The sequence below is a fragment of the Mauremys reevesii genome, linkage group 13 (genome assembly GCF_016161935.1).
Source record: "Mauremys reevesii isolate NIE-2019 linkage group 13, ASM1616193v1, whole genome shotgun sequence".
Lineage (NCBI taxonomy): Eukaryota > Metazoa > Chordata > Testudines > Geoemydidae > Mauremys > Mauremys reevesii.
Genome location: NC_052635.1, coordinates 21,704,320 through 21,725,131, shown reverse-complemented (window position 1 = coordinate 21,725,131; position 20,812 = coordinate 21,704,320). Strand labels below are relative to the sequence as shown.

At 47.2% G+C, this 20,812-nt stretch overlaps 1 long non-coding RNA gene across 1 annotated transcript; it reads left to right on the top strand.

Annotated features, from left to right (window-relative positions):
• The first annotated feature begins 1,102 nt into the window (after positions 1 to 1,102).
• Positions 1,103 to 15,715, top strand: LOC120381216. Its single transcript, XR_005587981.1, has 3 exons — positions 1,103 to 1,349; positions 2,973 to 3,107; positions 15,598 to 15,715. It is a non-coding gene; the product is annotated as an uncharacterized LOC120381216 (long non-coding RNA).
• Positions 15,716 to 20,812: the final 5,097 nt, after the last annotated feature.

The following is a 20,812-nucleotide window of genomic DNA, read 5'->3' as shown; positions in this document are numbered from 1 at the left end:
GACAAGAGAAGTGGTTCACCTGACCAAAAAGGGGAAGAGCGTCTTCCTATCTTAAGCTGTGTATCACCACGTGCTGTTAAACAGCGCTGTTTTGCTCCAGAGACGGTTGTGTTTTACACACACACACACACACACACACACACACAACACCTCTACCTACTTTACATAGCACTCCGGAACAACATTTCAGGCCACAACCTGCTTTGAAATGTAAACTATCCCCACACCACATGTGTAGCACTAGATCCACCGAACATCCCATCCCAGACTGGGACATTGCATTTAAGTATTGAATTCATTTGTTGTTATTAATTTCAGATTCTAGAACTAATTCAGCTTCTTTCTCAGCTAGTGCCCGCCTTTCTTCCCTTCATTATTTATTGCCAACTATGATGATTATGTGTGTGAAAAGAGAGGGCACTCCACCAACACTGGCCCTGTTGCCACTATGTGTACCTACTCAGCACAGATCTAGACATTGCAATCGTTCAAATGCTGATGGTAGCACTGACCCTCAAAGCAGTCCCAGTGCTTTATGGTTAATTACAGATATCACGTATGTCACAGAGGTAGAGGTAGCACGTCTTGTGGTGCAGAGGGACTGGGAGCCAGGGTCCCTGGATTGCATTCCTGCTCTGCCTCTGATCTGCTGTTTGACTCAGGTCAATTCACGTAACCTCTGTGTGACAGGGTGCACCTGACCCTTAATGGCCCCTGCTCAAGGCCCTGTGGTCCTATTACACCCTGCCCCAAGAAAGGAGCAGGGAAGGTGGGTCCTCCAGGCCTGCCTAGAGAGGCTGCATGGAAGCAGCCAATCAGAGCCCAGCAGGCTCAGATGAAAGGAGCTGCAGGGGCTGAGCAGGTCAGTTTCTGGCTGGGACCAGCAGGGTAAGGATGGGTGCCTGCCCTGTTCCCCTGCCCCCGCCCACTCCACTGCATTTACTTTTGCTGGGAGAATGGGAACCTGAGAACTTTAAGGCTAAGGGGTGAAGATAAAAGGGGCAGAGGCCCCAAAAGCAGCAGCAGAGGATTGCAGGGAGCCTGGAGCATTGGCAGGCTGGGCTCCCCCGCTGTCTGAGTGGCCTAAAACTCTGAGAAGAGGACCAGGCATGTTTAGAAGCCCAAGAAAATGGCGGGATCTAAAGGGCCCAGAGATGGGGCTGAAGACCCTGGGGAGGGTAGGCAGTTTGGTGAACTCTTTGCTACCCTGGAAGGGGTTTGTTCTGACTGTGTGACTTGGCTGGAGGGCCGAGTCATTGAACAGCTGCCAAGTGAGGTCAGCAACAGAGGGGTGCAAAGAGTGGGGAAAAGCTTGCAGTACTTCACCCAGCCACTAGGAGGCACTCAAGGTGAGTGTACCCCATCATGCTCTTCTTTCCCAATTTGTAAAATGAGAATTACAATTGTGATGCTTCCTTGATTCATAAGGTGCTTTGAAATCCTTCTAGGAAAAAAAACACTTGGGTGGTTGTTTATTTTAATGCTTTTGTGAGCAAAGGCATCAGGAAGGAGCTGTGGAGTTCTGGTCCATACGTGCAGATGGCCTACAAAAGTGCAGTAAAAATTATCCCCTACACTTTGCAAGCCAAGACCTTCTGCTTTTCCAATCTCTGATTTATAAAGGTCAAACAAGGCAGTGGTGGATCTCACATTGTTTTGCAAAGTAGCATTATAATTCCAATGCCAGAGGCTGAGGCTGAGATACACAGTGGGGAAGTGACCCACCCAAAGTTACACATAGGTTAGTGTCAGGAACAGAGCCGTGGTTTTCTGTGTCCTCAGCCCAGAAAGGAGTCACTTGGGCATGCTGCTCCTTAGGGTAAAAACCTCTAAAAGGGTAAACTTTTTAGTCTAGCATTAACCTGAACTTTTAGTAAATCATGTCCACTCTGCAAAAAACAAATGACACTGGTCAGAATTACAGCTGATCAGGATTTTTGAATGGAACATTTTTTTCCACTGAACAATTCAATTTGTTAAAACCAAAACTGTTTGTGGGAAGGGCTTGGTGTCAACAGATCTCCCTACTCAAAAGTTTAAAAACTGTCAGCATCCCATTTCACATTTTCAAAATGAAAATTTTCAGTGTTTTGGTTCAAAGTGACTTTTTTTCATTTTGAATTCAACTTAATTTGTACTAAAAATGTGAAAGGTTGAAATCAGAATGAAACGTTTCAAACTGAGCCAAACTGAATTTTTTATTTAGGATTTGTTTGTTCATGAAAACTTTCAAGATTTTGCCGTTTCATTCCAATTCAGGACAGGTCACTTTGCCCTCTCACAATTCTGGGTTGCACTTGATTTCCAGCATCTCCCAGCCAATGCTCTACAGCTGTGCTGCCTTGACAAGCTTTATCAGCTGCCTCTGTTATTCAGATGTGCTGTGTATAGGGTGCTTGATCACTGTCTAATCACTACAATGCTGCTGCTGAACCTTGTCACTGACATGCATCTGTCACCATCAAGCCATCCACCTTCTACAATGGCTCATGGGCCCATAACCAGGCCATTGAGCTGGCAGCTCCAGATTTACGAGCCCTGTATTTAAAAGAGGCCTCATGCAGTTCTGTGCCAGTAATTTTGCCCTTACTGTCAACTTAGGGGCAGATATTGGCGTCGTTTAAAATAACAGAGTGGCTGATCTATGGGCACAATCAGGCACCGAGCTACCTCAGTACCAGTCTTTGCACACACAGAATCAGAGGTTGGCTTTAAAAACACAGCCCGGAAGGATTATATCTCAAGTCTTTAGACCTGGGCCTTAAACATTTAGTTTTGTGCTGAGTCTGGGGGCCACAGCCTTGCTCAGGCAGAAGCAGCATCTGGTCCTGTTTTGACATGCAGCCAGACTGGCTGAAGGCCGCATGAGGCCCCTGGGCGCATTGTCTCTATCTAACCATTCCAGCAGCTGGGGAGGTGAGGGCTGTTGTTGGTTGGCTCAAGCCAACTCCTGACTCAAGCTTGTTTTCAAGGGGCTGTTGTTGGTTGGCTCCTGTCCTCGTTGCTGAGGAAGGGCTCCGGGATCCTGATTGGCCGTCTGCAGCGAAAGGATCGAGTACAATCCCAATCAGATGCTGCAAGGCTCATGTGCTGAGCTTTATCTTCAGGTAACACCCACCTTGATTGATAGAAGCCAGCAGCTTTATGCTTGGCTCAAAACCACCCTAATGCCAAAAGCAGGGAACTCCTTTCACAGCCCGGTGCCCCAGCCCTGGTGGGGGTTTCAGTACACACAGCCACAAAGGAGAGACAGGGCTGCTAGGCAGGGTCTGAGCAGTGAGTGCCACTTCAGGGCTCTCCATCATGCTGGCTCCCACCCTGCTTTGGAGAGGGAGGCATTTTTTGGCAAGGGTTGTTGCCCGCTTCCTGCCTCCAGCTGTGCAGAAGAAGGATCTAAGAGGCTCCCTTAAGGACCAGGATGGGGAGTTTTCTCCCAGCCCATTTCCAACAGAGGGGTTTTTGTGCTCTGAGCTTCACTCCTGTGGATGCCCTTAATGTCGGTGTGAACAACCTGTTTGGAGGAAGTGTTGTCTAGTGGTTCGAGCAAGGGCTCCAGCTCCATCCCCCAGCTGAAGTCACAGGACAGGGGCACAGGATCTTGGTTGCAAAGTCAGACCCAGTTGCAGGGCAGGGGAGCAAAGGGTCCAGGTTCTAGCCCTGGCTCCAGCCCAGCTGCAGTCACAGAGAGGTGGCCCACAGTCCTGCCTTCAGCCACTGGCAGCTGAAGCAAACTAAGTCACAGAGGTCTGGAATCAGTGAGTGTCATGTCCCCCCTGACTAAATTAGACTTAGTTGTAATCCATATTTAAACATACAGATTTATTTGTACACCAAACAAACAACAGGGGTAAAGGGCTGGGTTTTTTATTCAGTCACTAAATCAACTTCCCAATTTGCAGATCTCTCAGACATTCCAGGAGTCTAGCACTTCTTGGATGACTTTGTCATAGTCATGACTTGCTTCTGGGCAATCACAAAGCTGTAGAAGTCCTTGCAACTCATCCGGAAATTCACTTTGACAAGGGTTTCACTCTGCACCAATCTATGCTGCTTCTATTTCGGACATCAGCCCATGCACCTTTCATGATTGAAAATACACGCTCTGTGTATGCATTGCTTACTGGTATACTGAGCACGTATGACACCAGTTTTGTCATGTTCAGGAATTCAGTGCTACCATCCTTGTTTCTCAGCACTTGAGACCAGAGTTCCCCAACTGAGTAGTTTCTAGGCTCCAACTTGGAATCAATGTCTTTGATGACACAGTACTCATCATAGAGCTGATCAAGATCCACTGTTTTCTGGAGGTTTACAGCTATCACGGCCGCAGACAGATCCTTGTATTCGAATGCCCTATTGACTTTGATGTTCAAGCACTGGGTATTGAACAAGTAGCCAGTTGCTGAAAAATCAAACCATTTCTCCAAATATAGGATCGACACATCATAAAATTTCATGAAGTCTTTCTGGAGACATGCAGCAGTGACAGGCAGCATCTCAGTTAATGCATTTTTAACTCTGGAGCCAAAGACCTTGTCATTCTTCTGTTGCTGAAGTTTAATTCTCAGAGTATTCATTATGGCATACACTTCACATGCTGTCATACTCTCATTTTCCAAACAGAGCACAGTATCATTGAAGATTTTCAGGACATTCTGGAGGAAAAACAGATGAACCTCACCTTGTTCACCGTTTTCCATGTCTGAGAACAGCATCCATAGAGATTTTGGACACTTCTCATTGCCCAGAGAAACAAAGTAGCACTTAACAGCCTGCCACGTATTTACAAGCCTGTTTACAGCTGGGAAAAGACTCAACCAGCACATCAGAACATGGCGCAGAAAAGTGCATGGCGCATACTCCATATCCACAAAGTCAAACATATCCTTCAATGCTGCTACTCTCTTAGCAGAACTGCTGAAATGATTGAACGTCTTAATCACCAGAGTCTCAATGTCAACTTGTAGGGTATTGCTAGCATGTTTCACGGCATTGTGCACAACATGGGCAGGGCACTTTGCAAGCAAGATATTTTTGTTTTGGTTTTTTAAATACTGGTACACTGATTGTCACTTTCCATAATTCACATTTGCATTATCAGCACAGTAGGAAGACACTTTGTTTAGGTCTAGTTTGTGTGTCGCAAGTTTTTCAAGTAACGTGTTGCTTATTGCTTCTGCAGTCTCTTCGCTTTGCTCATAGAAGTCTTAACAGTTTATCTTGGACTCCATATCGGGTGTCCAGTATCTCAGCGATAAGGGGAAAGTTTTCACAGTGCCCTTGTTAGATGCATCTGTGGCAAGTGAGAAATACGGACCGTCTGGCTTGCTGAGGTTTTTAAAAAATTCTGTTGAGAGTGGTGACAGCACATTTTTGATCAATGCCTCCGCTTTAGTCCGGCCACAGCTGACATGCTTTGCAATCGCTGAATCTGAATACAAGATAGGCGCCAGTTTAAGTTCACAGTCACATGAGCGATAGGAGTGTTGATGGACTACTGTGTGGTAAACTTGAGTTAGCTCAACAGCGATAACCTTGTTGTTGAAGGATTAATTTGGCCTGCTGAAAAAATGTGAGACCAGGGTATTGCTCTTGTGAGTCTTGATGTTTTGTTCATGATTTTTGGAATCAGCATGATGCTTAACATCAGACTCACCGCCATGGCAAATGCGAAATTCCTTCCTGCATGCTTTACAAAAGGCTTTTGAGTCATACTTGTAGGATTTCCAAATCCAGGCGTAAGTGGCTTCCCATTCTGTCCTGTAGCTGCACTGTCTTTTTTGTTTTGCTAGTTGGCTCCTCCCTTGCCGTTGCTATTTCGGGTGGGGTTTTCGCCTGAAGACCGTTAGCTAGCTAGCTAGCCACTGAAAAGAACTGCACAGTCTCTGTGCTTCTTACGTGTTATTACGTGCCCACTGTAGTTTGTCCTACGGTATGCCCTGTGGTTCAGAACTGTAAATGACATATCCCTACTGTAACTTGCATTACACCTGAAAACAACCTGAAAAACCAAAATTGCCAGTAGATAACACAGAGTGCAGTCAGGTTTAATGAGACATTCCCAATTGACTAATTTTCTATTTCACTACCAAAATGGCATCCTGATTGTACATCAAGCAGATGTACTCTGCCTGGTGCAATCTCTGCTTGCCAATGTGGGTAAGTGAACTGGGCAGCAGTTAGCAGTGCTCAGCCCCAGCCTGCCCTGGGTGAAATCAGCATGTGCAGAGGCAGGTGCCTCCTTTCCTTGGCTCTGCCATGAGCTAGGTGGACCAGTCTGCACACACTCTGCTGGGGGGAGCACGGGCCACACTGCTGGCTCAGCCCAGCTGACATTCACCTTGGGGACCTGCCGGCTGCTTCCCAGGAGCCGCCCCAGGTAAGCGCTGCTGGGACCCACCCCTGCACCTCTTACCCCCGCCTTCAGTTGAGGAGCTGAGCAGTTGGAAGGGCGGGGCCAGCCAGGGGCAATGGGGTACACTGCTCCGCCTGGCCCTGTGCTACCAGCATGCCCCTTCCTGTTGGGAGTGGGCCCATGCTGCGCCACACAGCTCCCCTGCCCAGAGCCCCCTGGATCCACTATGAGCCCCCCAGAGCCTCCCCACATTTCCACCACAAATGCACAGTGCTGTGCACACCACCACCCCTGCCCAGCACCCCCCCGCCCACAGCCCCACCACAGCTGCCCAGCACCCCACACAGAGCCCCTCACTCGCTAGTTTCCCAATACACACAGATTTCTCCTCCCTCCCTCCCAGTGCCCTTCCCCACAGCCCCACCACCAGAACTAAACAATGCCCCACACAGACCCCCACTGCCCAGTGCCCTGACACACACAAATCTCCCCCACTGCCCAGCACCCCCCAACAGGCCCCCACTGCCTAGCACCTCAAAACACACAAACCACCGCCCACTGCCCAGCACCCCCCCACACACCTCCCAGACACTCACTCCATCACACCTTGCCCCCTTCCCTGGCTGCACTCACCAGCCCTGCTGGGAGGTCTCTGGCTCCGAGGGTCAGAGCAGTAATGGGGGTCTCCAGACTCTCCACGTGCTGCGCCTGCCACAAGCGTGAGCACCATGTCTCCCATTGACTGGGAAAAGCGCCAATGGGAGCTGCCAGAGCCGCGAAGTGGGGCTTGCAGGCAGGAGCAGCCCGCAAAGTCCCTACCCCCCAACTCTAACAGCCAGAGGGACCTACCAGGGGTAGGAGGTCCCGGCGGTGCCTAGTTGGGGTGGCTTCTGGGAAGAATCTGGCAGGTCCCTCTGGCTCCTAGGATCAGGGGCGGTCGAGGGGTCTCCACGTGCTGCGCCTGCCACAAGCGTGAGCTCCATGGCTCCCATTGGCCTGGAAAAGCACCAATGAGAGCTGCCGGAGCGGGGCTTGCAGGCGCTGGCAGCACACAGAGACCCCCCTGCCCCCGCCCCGACCCTAAGAGCCAGAGGGACCTGCCGGGGGGTGAGGTGGGGAGTCCTGGTGTTGCTTACCTGGGGCAGCTCCCGGGAAGCATCCGGCAGGTCCCTCTGGCTCCTAGGGTTGGGTCAAGTCGGGTGGGCGAGGGGGCGCGAAGGGCTCTCTGCCCACTGCTGGCACCTGCAAGCCCTGCCCCCACAGCTCTGATTGGGCAGGAAGGAGCCAGTGCAGCATGCGGAGACCCCCTCCGCCTCTGTGCCTAGGGGCCGCACTGCCTCCTGCCAGCGGGTGGGTGTCAGGCGCTGCCCCAGGAAGCGCCGCCAGCCCCGGGACTTCAGGGGCATGCAGTGCCGGAGCGGTCCCCAATATCGGGACAAAGGGTGTCCTGACTGATGTGCAGAAGATACCACCACGTAGTGCTCCAAATGTCCCTGATCTTTGGGGACATATAGACCTCAAAGTTCAGTCTGGCTTCCCTTAGGGTGACCAGACATCAAGTGTGAAAAATTGGGGGGGGGATAATAGGAGCCTATATAAGAAAAAGACCCCAAAATCGGGACTGTCCCTATAAATCGGGACATCTGGTCATCCTAGCTCCCCTCTGCATAATGGAACAACCCCCTCATCTCATGCTTTGTAAAGGTTCAGCACTGGCCCTTCCTTTTGGGGTTCTGCTGTGCTCGAGGTAGCGGGGAGGCCAGATATTGGCTGCACCAATGAGCTCTCTCTGCTGGCAGGTCAACATGATGGGTGACCTGCTAGATGTTCAGGCAGCTCCATAGTCTGCTGGCTTGATTTTGCCATTTTAAAAATCACTTGAAAAATAAAGCAATTACATTGTTCCATGCGCCCAATTCCTCAGCCCTTACCACCCACTCACCTGCCTCAGTGCAGCATGCAGGGCTCTAGTTAGCAGGCCGTCAGGGGGCAGGTGGGCTTGTAAGTATCACACACGGTGCATTAGGCAGTCAGGTAAAGATTAAAGTCCCATTATTTATTCTGCTCTTCCCCAGTTTCATGGAGAAGGGCCAGAATAATTTTCCATCAAAACTTTTTTTTAACAGAAAATTCAGTTTTCAACGAAGCCAAAATGGTGATGGAAAGCAGCTGCTGCTCTTCTGTCTAAGAGTCAAAATGTTCCAGGGGCTGGGGAGCCCATTTTCGAACCAGTTCTAGTTGTCAGTGGAGCTCATTACATTTTTTTTAATGGAACAGTTTTCCATTGAAAAATGCAGTTTAGTTGAAATTGAAACATTTTGTGGGAACATGTTAATGCTGGCAAAATTTTAAATGGGAAAAAGTTGAAATGATCTTTCAACTTTCTCATTTCAATGTCAAGATCTTTCATTTAGAGAAAGTAAAAATGTTTCATGTTGATGTCTTTGCAATTCATGTCATTTCAACTTTGAGATTATATGAAAATCAAATTTTAATTATATTTATATATTAGATTTAATGTTGCATATATTTAATATGTTAATATAATATAAAAGTCAAAACAAAATTAATCAAAATGATGGTCAAATGAAACCCTTGAACATTAGCAAAACATTTGGATATAACTGAAATGTAACAACTCAACATGAAACATCTCCAGGGTTCCAGACAGAAGTTTTTCAAAATTTTTGTTTCATGGGAAATTTGGATTTTTCATTTGGACTTGGAATGAATTTTTCAAAATATTGGAATTTCCCATGGAACAGAAATTCTGGTTTCTGACCAGATCTAGTTATCAGCATTTATAGCTAGACTAGCCAGCTCCACAACCATACGTACGTACTTACTAGCCTCCTACCTCTTCATTGATCTTTGGTCTCCTTTTTATCCAACTTACTCAGTTACCTGTTACCTTAAAGTGCTAACCCATTGCAGCTGAGCCTCGCCTACCTCCCACTAGTTAATGGCCCTTAGGACCAGCTACTGGCTTCCAGAGTCACGCCTTTGGGCCCAAAGCTGTCTGGTGAACCTTGACGGAAAAGCAGAAATGAAGCAACCAAGCCAAACCCTGGCAACGTCCCAAGCTTCTTGACTGCCCTGCCACAAGGTCATACTGACATAGCATGAGCTAGTCTCCCCTGGTGGGAAAAACCCATATAGTTACACTTAATGTTTAAAAGGGGTAATGGGACATATAAATGCTCTTACCTCCAGGCTGCCAGGTCAACTACAGGCCAGTCAGTAGCAACTAGTGTTATTGCTGTCAGATGATATCCAGTTGGTTATCCCATGTGGATGGATGTGGTGGAATGAGTCAAGTTCCTAGTAGACACAACCACAGTTGGCACTAACAGGCTCATTGGTAAGCAATGGCAACAGAGAAGCCAGCAAATGGATGTACCCAGGAGACTGAACTGCCCTTTCACCACAAGCATTATTATTATTATTATTAGGTGACACCAAGAGTGGAGAAGCTTGCATTGCTTCTGCCCATGTTGTTCTGGTGCTGCAACTATTTTGTGGCAATGAGTTCCATGGGCTAATTATGATACATTATTACACCCATTTTATAGCTGCAAACTGAGGCCCCAGGAGATGAAGCAACTTTCTCAGTGTCAAACGGTCAGCTGGGGCCACAAGTCCTGTGTCCCATTCTCTTACCTCTATTCCCAGATACAGAACACTCCCTCTGAAGGGCAGGATGGAGACCCAGGGCCTGTACTTTGTCCTTGTAACTATTTTTTCTTCTTTCTCAATAATCTAATGAAGAATGAAAAGCATGTTGTGGGGCACAAATGCTGAATTATGAAATCACTCTTTGTGTGGGAAGACAGCTAAAGGTTAATAACCCAGTAATTCCAAAGACAAGACAAAATTGCCGACACATTGATCTCAGTAGTTGTTACATTAAACAAAGTAAACAAACATTTGTACATTTCTGCAGTTTCCTGGAATTTCTATTATATTCTCTGTGGTTACACTTAGAATGTCTTCTAACTCCTAATAAAATACAAGGGTATTGGACCACCTGTCCAATCCCTTTTCCATCACAGGGTACTCAGGGCATGTTAGTGAGCATGGCAGAGTCAAAGACAGGTAGCTGACCTGCACTGAAGAGATGTTGCCTAACCCTTAGAACGGCACTGGCTCAGGAGAAAGGAAGACAGGAATCTGATCTATCTGGGGTGGAGGCAAGGACAAAAACAAGTTATTGCAAGAAGGAAAAGTTCTGCTTCTAGTTTAAAAAAAATCAGAGGGGAAGAGTGTTTATTTTTTTATTTTTAAAATGTCTGTGGCGGGGAGGATTTGGTAATTTTTGGTTTTGAAAACTGATTTTTTAAATTTTGATTTTTCATCAATCCCCCCAATAACTTTAGAAAGCAAAATTTCTTTTAAAAAAAGGGCACTTTTCAGCTAAAGCAAATTTCAGCTGAAGAATTTCAACCAGCTCTAACCTAAACATTTTCCTAGATGCAAAGATGTTAAACTGGATAACTTAGAAATGCCAAGGAATCTGGACTCCACAGTAGGCCTTGACACTGGTGTAGATAAAAGAGCACTAAGGAACTTTTAGTGCACAGTAGTGCATGGCACGCTAGTGCGAGGTAGATTTCACAACCCAGCTTTCCGTGAACTAATTGTTCATTCAGATAAGCCTTTAAACTGTGATTCTTCTCTGGAAGGTGATGCTGTCCAAATGGCATCCTGGGTTGTTTATTGCATCTCAATTTCTTGATCAGATGTCCCCAGTTGACATGTCAGAAGATGTTTGAGGGGAGAGTTTAAAATGCCAACCCTACAAATTCAACCTGGGATCTGAAAATCAAGCTGGGTTCTTTCCTTCTCACCTACCACTTCTGGGCTGTAGAAAGGTTGGGAGTTTTACCTTTTAGGTACCAAGAACATCAGGACTCGGCCCATTGTGGCGTGATGGAGGACAAAAGTCGGTTGCTTTGCATTTGCTAAAGCTAAACTATGAACTGACTTCTCCGACAGAGAAGTGTTAGTGAAGCTTTTTTACCATTCCTGTTGCCCCTGACAGAAGCAAGTTGATTCTTTATATAAAGTATAGCTTTAAATAATAATAATGCTGCTTAATATGAAACATTATCGATGCTTTGGGCAGGCCACCATCCATTCAAGGATCTGCAAGTGTTTCACAAACACTCCAGTTACAAACACAAGGGCATGCATGGTCATGTAAAAGTCTCCATCGTCTTATTGATACTTAATAGACTCATAGACTTTAAGGTCAGAAGGGACCATTATGATCATCTAGTCTGACCCCCTGCACAATGCAGGCCATCCCACCCATCCACTTCTATAACAAACCCTTAGCCTATGTCTGAGTTATCGAAGTCCCCAAATTGCGGTTTGAAGACCTCAAGCTGCAGAGAATCCTCCATGTCTATGCCCCATTCCCCTAGCTTTAATATAAATGAGATTAATGCCCTGCACATGAGTGTAGGGACTGAGTCTTCTAGAAAAACATAAATGGTTAAGTCTAGAAGACTAATATTCTGGCTGCAGACTGACTAATCCTTGCATAGCAGTTAATTAATAAAGAAGTCACAATTATTTTTTTTGTTTTTAATTTCCATGGTAACAGCTCATGTTTCCCATTATGTTGTATTAACCCTGCCACAATGTGATACAAATTGATGCAGTGGCACTAACACATCACAACAGGATCATTAGGATCATTGTCTAACCCACAATATGCTCAAATATTTTAAAAGTTTAGTTCTAAATATAAATGCCTGTTTTCCCAAATCATTTGTACAAGCACAATGTTTCTGTTTGCATGTGTAACCCACACACCTCCTGGGTGTGGTGTTCTATCCCATCTAGTGACACCAAGAGGGTGTGGAGAGGGTGTGCGCCAGCCATATGGCTTGAGGCTCGCGCACTAAACTCCAGAGGTCTCAGGTTCAATCCTGCTGGCTGATGATCAGGGTCTTGTCAGTGTTGCATGTGCTCATCAACCTGAGGTAGCATTACTGGCCATAGAGCTGCTTCTGTTTGGGTAAGAAGGTAACAGGTTGCCCTGAAAGGTGAATTATTGGACTAGAGGGAGGTTACTAGTAGAGTTCCTCAAGGATTACTTTTGGGACCAATCTTATTCAATATCTGTATTAATGACTTTGGCACAAAAAGAAGGAGTGTGCTAATGAAATTTGCTGATGATACAAAACTGTGAGGTATCATGAATACAGAGGAGGATTGGAACATTATACAAGAAGATCTGGATGACCCTGAAGACTAGAGTAACAGAAATGGGATGAAATTCAATAGTAAGAAGTGAAAGGACTTGCACTTAGGATATAATAACAAGAATTTCTGCTACAACAAGGGGTCTCATCAGTTGGAAGCGACAGAGGAGGAGCGAGACCTGGGTGTGTGGATCAATCATAGGGTGATTATGAACCACCAATGTGATGCGGCTGTGAAAAAGGCAAATGTGATCCTAGGATATGGTAGGTGAGGCATTTCCAGTAGAGATAGAGAAGTGCCTTTGGATAAGGCACCGGTAAGACCTCGTTTAGAATACTATGTGCAATTCTAGTCACACATGTTCAATCAAGATGAATTTAAACTGGAACAGGTGCAGCGACAAGCAACTAGGATGATCAGGGGAATGGAGGGCCTATCTTATGAGAGGAGACTGGAAGAGCCTGGCTTGTTTAGTCTTGCAAAAAGAAGGATGAGAGAACCGAACACATTTGAGTGTGATTATATGACAGGGTTGCTTGTTGATGGTGGGGACAGGGCTCAACCAGTCACTTCTGGTTTATATCTTATGTAAGCAGTCAGGATGAGCTCTACCCTGACATCTGGTGGTGAATTGTGGCAAGTGTAGAAAAGATCTTCAGGGGCTAATCTTGTTTGCATAGGCACACCCACCCCGCCTAGCGTGAGCCCACAGCAGCCCAAAACGGTCACTTTGGCTGCTGTGGGATCCCCAGTTTCTCTGTTATTGGGGCAGGAGAAATAAAGTGTTGTTACCTTGATTATGTGAATCAAGGACAATGAAACTGTTTTATGACAGGGTCTCACCATCAACTAAGTAGCACTCGCTAGACAAGGGACATGGGTTCCAAGCCCCCCTGTGAATTGAGAGAGGCTGGGGAGAGGTATGTATACCTGATGGTTTAAGCTGCTCTTAAGGGTCTGAAACACTAATTGGATTTTCTCCACTGTTGAATAGCAGAGCTAATTTTGATTCTATTAAGAATCTAGTTACAGGCTGCTGTGCTGAATTCACTTTAGATCAATAGTGCCCCAGCACTGGGCCTCTCCTACTACAAGCAAAAATCATGAAGAGCTGAAATCACTAAAGAGCTAAACTTACTAAGAGCTGAGATCACTGAATGCTGTGTTAATTAGTGGGGGAGCCTGAAGATATATTGCTAAGTGGCTGGCAGAGTGGAGCAGTTTGTGGGATGGTTGGAGTGGCCCATGGAACAGCAAGTGGAGTGGTTTGCAGGGACAGGTGGAGTGGCTCATGGATGGCTGGTGGAGTGGAGCGGAGCGGCTGGTAGAGCTGAGCAGTTCGTGATGAAGGCTGCAGCAGAACCCCACAGAGAGGTGGGGCAGTTGGCCTCAGACGACGTAAGGTGTCCCTTAACACCCTGTGCGTCCCCTCCTTCCCCCCACCCCATTTCCACACAGGCTGAGGAGGTAAAACTCTTCAGATAAACTTTTGAACTCTCAGGCTACACTGACCAGGGATAGAGACTTTTGGGTTGTTGGACTTTTGGGTAATTTTTGGTTTGCTGGACTCAGGAGACTTTTGAGACTTTGGGGTGATCTTTTGGGTGCTTGGACTTAAGACCTTGAGGGGAAAAGGATACTGCCAAACTTACTTGGGGGTAGGTCTTTTGCTCATGGTTTGTGTTATGAATCCTGTTTGTGGTGTTTCCCCAACATAATGCCACATTGTTTCCCTCCTTTATTAAAAGGATTTTGCTACACTCAGACTCCGTGCTTGCGAGAGGGGAAGTATTGCCTCCTAGAGGCACCCAGGGGTGGTATGTAATTGTCCCAGGTCACTGGGTGGGGGCTGGAGGCAGTTTTGCATTGCGTTATTGAAATGGAACCCCTAGATACTGAACTCGGCCCTTGTTACTGCCAACTCGGAGAGGCAGAAGGGTTACACTTAAGTTCCTAAAGCTCATGTTTCATAGCTTCAGCTGGCCACCAGCAGCAGTCACAAAGGGATTTTTCTCCCCCAACGTATTCTGAGAGGGTTTTTTAATCTCTTTCCTCTGAAGCATCAGGGATGGCCACAGCTGGAGATGGGACACTGAGTGGGGTAGGCCACGGCTCTGAGGTGGCACCAAGCATTTTCACTCTCAGGTACTTGTCTGGGGGGTTCTTGTTCACACACTCAGGGTCTACCTGATTGCCATATGTGAGGTTGGGAAGGAATTTTCCTCCAAGTCAGATTGACAGTGGCCTTGAGTGTTTTTCGCCTTCCTCTGTAGTGAGGGCATGGGTTGCTTGCCAGGAGTATCTGGGCATATCTCACTTATCAATTCCCTGCAATTGTGGGGGGCTCAGACACTGGTGCACCTCAATCCCGCCTAGTCTCTGCCTGTAGCACAGAACAATCTAGTCTCCTTTGGTTTCATTTTGGTTGTTAGGTTTAGTGTGCAGTTGGCTGGTGCTTTTGATGGCCTGTGATATACAAGAGGACAGACTATGATCTAGTGGGCCCTTCTGGCCTTAATCTGTATGATTCTATGGCTCCTTAACCTGAGGTGGCATTATGGGACAATACAGCTGTTAGATGCAGGGGTTTCTGCTGTTACGGGATGATCTAGTAACATCAAATCCCAAAACAGAGTTGAACTGTGGGTGCAAATCTGACCATGTGCACCTGTAACTTTTCCAGCTTGGGTGGAACTCGCATCTTTAGCGGTTGTGCAATTGTAGGTTGGAGTCCATGATGTGTTTTGTTACTAGGAAATGTCCAGAGTTCAGAAGTGGGACCTGAACCCAACCTTTCCTAAAGTTCACTGTGAGTTCAGCTTTGAGGAGCTGCTTTGGGGTTATTACAGTGCTAGTTTTAACGACAAAGTTCATTCAGATCAGGATCTAAATCTGAAAAACGTCCGATACTGGGAGGGGGAAGGAGTTGGATCAAGAGGGATTCAGGCCCATGTCTCATTGGTACTATGTTACAATCAACAAGAGGTACCCGCCTAAAGCAACTAAAGATGATTCATTCTTCACAACAGGAAACTGGAACCGTCATTTCTCAGAGAACAAACTGTCCAGAGGCAAAGTAATCTTGAATGACCAAGACAAACCTGAAGGAGGGATGCACAAGCTGAAAAATAAAGTAATAAAAATGCAAACTATATAGGAATTATAAATTCTATCCCCTAAAGTCAAGGTCATAGGTTTCCTGGGCAGAACAGATTATTGTGCCATATGTGGACAAGTAATAGCACTTTTTTCAGGGAGCTTAAGCAAGAAAATGAATATGATTTTGCTTTCCAGGTAAGCTGGCCATGGAACCATGTCCTCTTTGTTTTAACTGATAATTTATGGCATTTTCAATGCTTCCAGAAGGTATAGCAGAGGAACATCCTACAAATCCAGTATTCGGAACACAAGACTAAGGGCATGGCTACACTTGCAAGATGTAGAGCGCTGTGAGTTAAACCTGCCTTCGGAGAGCGCACTAGGGAAAGCGCTGCAGTCTGTCCACACTGACAGCTGCTTGTGCACTGGCGTGGCCATATTTGCAGCACTTGCAGCAGCATTGGGAGCAGTGCATTATGGGCAGCTATCCCAGCATGCAAGTGACTGCAATGTGCTTTTCAAATGGGGGTGGGGTGGAGTGTGACAGGGAGTGTGTTGTGTGTATGTGGAGGGAGAGAGAGTGGGTTTTGGGGGGGCTGAGAGCATGTCAGCATGCTGTCTTGTAAGTTCAGACAGCAGAAGACACCTCCCCACTCCGCCTCTTTCTCTCACACACAGCATTCCATACTAATCTGTCTCGGAGCACACTTATCTGTCTCAGAGCAGATAAGCAGCCAGCTGTCAAACGGCATATCTACATTCCTACAGAGAGTTCAAAACAATGAGAAGAGTGGCCACTTGACTTAAGGGGATTATGGGACGTTTCCAGAGGCTGATCAGAGCGCAGTAATGCAAAACCTCGTCCACACTGGCGCCGTGGTGCTCCAGCAGGGGCACAGTAAATGTTATTCCTCTCACTGAGGTGGAGTACCAACCGCGCTGTAGCCGCGGAGTCAGAGTGCTCTACATGCCTTGCCAGTGTGTTTGGGTAGTGAGCTAATGTACCCAGGGCTCCTTTATTGCGCGGTAACTCGCAAGTGTAACCAAGCTGTAAGAAGAGAGAGACCTTCCAGGCCATGAGAAAAAGACACTGTCTGCCCTGAAAGACCAGATAAACCTGCCAATGTAGAAATGCCACACGAACACCTCTCCCTGAATAATATAAGGTCACAGCACAAACACATATCCAATCCAGAACCTCAAACTCTGTCATGAAATTCAGGCAAAAAAAAGAGACTCTTCCAGAGGAGAAGGGATGGAGAAAAAGAGAAGCATGCTAAAGAGGAGGCGATTCCCTGAGTTTGGGAAATGTCTCCCATAGAATTTGGTTTGTCTCTGCCACATGGAGGTACCCAGAGTAGAGCTGGGTTAATAACTGATTTTTTTCAGTTGGATGCCAGTTCTGAAAAGTAAAATAATACTAATTTGGAAAAATAAAATAATTTGGTTCAGGTTGAACCGAATCTGCCATTTTTTGGAATATTCAGTGCATTGAAAAAAAATTCTGTTTGGGATCTCTTCCAGAGTGAGGAATTGACCTACTCCCCTACATCCTAGGTGAGTGCCCTCACCACTGGGCTAACAGGTCATGGAGATGCAGCACTGGCACCAGCACCACCTCTACCTCCTCCAGCCATTTTGTGACTGGCCAAAATGTCAAAGTGACAAATAGTTTTGATTCGACTGTAACTGCAATTTCATTGAATAAATGATTCATCCAAAAAAATTTGCTTCGCTCTACTGAAAATTGGTAGGACTAAGTACCAATCCTCCTTGGCGAGCGGGAGTTACTGCCTTGGAACAAATGCTAAATTTAACAGTAAAGTTGAGCAGGGGCCAGCCCTTGGGGATTCTCAGGGATGAGTGAAAGGAAGGGACTCCCATGAGGTGGTGACACATACACCCTTCACAGCAATAATATCATGTACCCAGTCCTCACAGCTATGAGCAAATGCTCTCTAACCTGACTAAGAGTCAAAGCAGCCCCCAGTGGCTGAGTCCCAGACAAAGGTCTTGTCCTGTCCCAACCCCTCTGCTGCTGGAGTGATGAGTCCTTGTTCCTGCCGTGTGCATGGGCTCTGGTCCCTATGGCTGCTGGGCTAACCTGGACATCCCAGCTGGATCCAGGCTGCCCCCTGGGTCAGCATCTCAGCTGTGGACCCCAGCTGTGCTGCCACTCCAGCCACACACCCCACAGAGCCAAGTGCTCTGCTTTGCAGCCTTGCCCCTGTGCAGGTCCTTGGCCCATAGCCAACCAGCCAATCCTCTCTCTCTATTCTAGAGTGACATTCTGCCCCACCAATGGAAATCAGGTGGGCAGCCCCCGATCTCTTATTCTGGTTTGAAGAGATTCTCCTCCCAGTATTGGGGGTCAGGTGATCTGCAGCCCATCTGCTGCTGCCATATCCCCCCAATGGCAGATGAGCTAGAGGGAAACCAGGAGGGACCTGCCCCAGCCAATCAGAGTGTTTCTGTGGAGGGGAGGGCTTTGTACAGCATCACACCTCATGGCCCTATCTTGGCTCTTGCATTGAAAAAATTATGCCTGGGGGTATTTGCCCCACACAGGTCATGAAAGGGTTAATATGGGCAAGAGGGGCCAATTAACCCACCTGGTTGCAGCTGGAGGGTGGGCCAGGCCCAACTGATGCTGAAGCCCATCTGGGAGGAGCTGAGAGGGGGGATGTTTGGAGCAGAAGGGGGCTGCAGGGAGAGAAGGCAGAACTCTGCTGCCCCCCCGTCTTGGTGGTAGGGAGGTGAGAGACTGGCAGCGTCAAGGGGGAAGCCCAGACTAGAGTCGCCTGAGTAAAGAAGTCTGGCAGGAGGCCAGGGGATGGACCAGACTCCAGGGGTGAGGACTGGAGCCCAGATAGAAAGGTCAAGCCCGAGGAGAGCAGATGTTGATGAAAGTTTATAGTTTTGGTTTGGGATTTGTGTGAGCTCTGTGTGTCCCAGCCCTGAAAAAAGGGTTAATTTAGGGAGGCTGTGGGAGAGGCCTGCTGACAGGCTATGGTAGGAAGAAGGCCAAGAAAACAGCCGTAAGGATCAGAGCAGCTGGTTATAGGATCCCTGGACTTGGAACTGCAGTAAGAGGGCCTGTGTTCCCCTACTGGCTGCTGGGGGAGGTTGCATGAGAAGGGGATAAGGATGACTGAAAGCCCTGAGCGAAGGTTCTGAAGATCACAGGGTGAAGATGAAGACCTGATGTAAGGACATTAGACTTCAGTCGTGTTGGACTGTCAGTTACCCTGGAAGGGGTGGAACTAAAATGTGATCTGGCTGGAGGGCCAAGCCACAGGAAGAGGCAAACCACCATGGGATTGGAGCAACCCTCAGTGGGTGCTCCCATGAGGAAAGAGCTGCTATGCCATGTCCATCCACAAGATGGCACACCAGCCATGAGTTGACTCATCTACAGAGAACCACATTGGAAACATCAGAATACTACCCTACCCACTAATGATACTTGCACACCTGAATAAGCTGTACAGTTCTGGTCGCCTCCATCTCAAAAAGGCTATATCAGAATCAAAAGAGGTCCCAAGGAGGGCAATAAAAATGATTTGAGACCTACAAAGAATCCATAAGTAGTAAGATTAAGAAGGTTAAGACTATATAGTTTAGAAAGTTGGTGAATAAGAGGGGAGATGATAGAAGAATATAAAACAGTGAACAGTGCAGTAAATGTCAATCAATTGTTCCTATTAATCTTCTCATAACACAAGAATGAGGGGACACACAATAAAATTGAAAGGCAGCACAATTAAAACTGAAGAGAGGAAACAGTTTTTCTACACAATGACTAATAAACCTGGGGGACTCACTGCCACATGACTGTATTGGGGCAAAGGCTTTAAGGGTTTTTTAAAAAGGATTTGTGTGTGTGTTTGTAACCAGGGAGATTCCTGTGCCCTCGTCACTGTTAAGATACTGAATGAGATAGACCATGTGTCTGACCAGTGTGTCAGTTCCAGCTTTTGAACTCACAATGTGGCCAGTAGTTAAAAGAAACCGATGTTCAGAGAATTGGTTCCAGACTCGAAATGGGTTTGGGGTGTGTCTGCACATGCACCCTGCTAATGCTTTAGGTTTGCCAACATGTAAGGATCACTGCACTTGTCTTATGTTGTGTGCCCTCATCATTTTGAGGTAGCAGCCTAGCAGCAAATTAGAGGAGAAACAAGTGGATATTTTGAAGTGTATGTGACAGGTTAGCCCCCGGGGTGCCACTTGGAACTGGGGTACCATTCAGCCCGCCTGACCCACCAGCCTGGGCTCCCTTTACACTGTACTGCTGAGGCAAGTCTGCCAAGCCCTTTCCCAGGCTCCAGACTGCACATTACCAGCACACATAGGTACATACACCCAGCTGCAGCTACATACACAAATTGGTTATAAGTAGAAAATTCTCACTCTAAATGTTGTTTTAGGCAGTTTGCAGAGATTCTTGAGGGCAAGCTACACTTGCTTGCAGCTTAAAACTCCAGTTATTCCTTCCGCAGGCTAGAAAACCCTCTAGCCTAGGTTCAGCCTTTCTCCCCTAGTTCAGTCTTTTGTTTCTCAGGTGTTTTCCAGCCATTTTCTTGGGCAGGGAGTTGTGAAGAATGAACCATGCTGATGTCACTCCCCTGCCTTAAATAGCTTTAGCATGTGCTGGGAACCCTTTGTCTCCCAGTTTGAGTCCCACACCTGGTCAGTGGAAAAACACTAGTATTATGATGGAGTCTGGTACTAGATGACTTGGTCACATGTCCCTATAGGACCACCACAGCCAGGCCGCAGAGGTTGTTTGCAGCATCCCCAGGAAGGCTCCCCAGTGGGAGATTAGCATCGTCTAAGACCTACTGTTCTCCCTAATGGCCCTTCCCAGCCGGCCATCTAGACTGATTGCATTCTGTCTCATGATCGTTCCCCAGATGTAAACAAATATGTAATAGCTGCATAGACAATATTCCTAACTTCAGATACTAAAATGATACATGCATACAAGTAGGGTAATCATGGTGGGGTGTTTATATATTTGTGGGGGGGGCGCCTGGGCGGGCTGGGCGGCCGAGCATAGCTGAGCTGGAGCTGGCCCCCTTCCTCCCCTCCCCCCCCCCTCTCCTCCCCCCCTCCCTGCCCCGCGCCCCCCCTGCCCCAGCT